General features: G+C 38.5%; 1 protein-coding gene across 1 annotated transcript in view; it reads right to left on the reverse strand.

The window, feature by feature from the left end:
* The window catches only part of RFTN1 (raftlin, lipid raft linker 1), a 21443-nt gene that overhangs the window by 3257 nt on the left and 16823 nt on the right, over window positions 1-1363 (reverse strand). The window lies entirely within an intron of this gene.

Here is a 1363-nt window from a genome sequence, read left to right on the forward strand (position 1 = left end):
TTTTTCCTTCATTTTGTACCTGGCCCTTCACTAGTCACATTTGAAGCCTCTCAAATCTTATACTGCCAAAGAAGGCAAAAAGTTAACCCCTATTCAAACATCTCCTATGATTTAGGAGACCTCTACCTATTCTGTTACCTGCAACTTTTCTTTTTTCCAGGCTGAAATACACACCACGTAAAGTCTTCCTAATATGGAAGCTGTCTGTATGGTTGATCATCCCCATTACTATTCTCTGGACATTTTCAGTGTTAACATAACCCTATGAAAAAGGTGCTGCCAAATCATGACTTATATAGTAGTATATAGCAGTGTATGCTTGCTGTATCACACTCTATTCCTCTCCAAGCATTAACATTCGGTTAACATTAATGCCTCTTGACATTTGCCTTCTTACTCAGCACTAACTTAAACGCTTTCATGAAACCTTCTGTCATTACCCCAAAACCTTGCTCCTGATTGGCAATACCACAACTTGACCCTAAAAATAAATTGTGGCTGTAAGTTTTTTTAAGTCTGTAATAACTGGAATAATATCAAATGAAATACAGATATCATTTTTATAGATGCACATGAACACAAGAAAAGCTGCTGTTAACAACTACGTTGTTCTTCAAGAAGTCTCTAGCCATTATTACATGCTCATTTCTTGCTACACTTTAAACTGATCAACTAATGATCAAACTCCTAATCCTAGTCTCCTGGAATTTTAGACGTTTAGTCTAGTATCTGTCCCATTTTTCCTTAATCCATGCTTCTGGCAGATGTTGTGCCCTGCTTAAGTCCTTCCTAGGATTTCATACCATTTACAATGTATCCCAAGCTGGAAGATGAGGTGTGGCTTTTATAGATCATAGAATGGCTTGGGTCGGGAGGGACCTCAAGGATCATTAAGCTTCAACCTCACTGCCACTGGCAGGTGCCAGTCTCTATATCTAACATGAGACCAGGCTGCCCAGGGCCCCATCCTATAGTAGATATATATGCCCAACCTATGATAGATATGTAACATCTATTTCTGGCAGACTAGAACAATCAAATTATAAAAAAAAAGAAAAATCTTCTGAACATTAGGCAATGTTTTTTTTTCCCCTTATGATCTTTTTGCTTCTTATTGCAAAGATTTTAATGCCAGGTTTTTAAATACCTATTTGTGTGCCACACCCACACTGCTCTTCCTCCCAGCTTCTCCCCCATTAAAGTAAGGAATGCATCAAAACCAAAAAAGCACTGTTCAATCACAGAGTATGGTTAACCCGGCATTACTGCTAATACTGACCCCTCTACCTCCATTACTTGTATGCGCTGCTGAAGTAAGTACAGCAGCATGCCTCCAGTCTTGGTGTGTTTTGATTTATTAAAA

Source organism: Meleagris gallopavo, chromosome 6 (assembly GCF_000146605.3).
Source record: "Meleagris gallopavo isolate NT-WF06-2002-E0010 breed Aviagen turkey brand Nicholas breeding stock chromosome 6, Turkey_5.1, whole genome shotgun sequence".
NCBI lineage: Eukaryota > Metazoa > Chordata > Aves > Galliformes > Phasianidae > Meleagris > Meleagris gallopavo.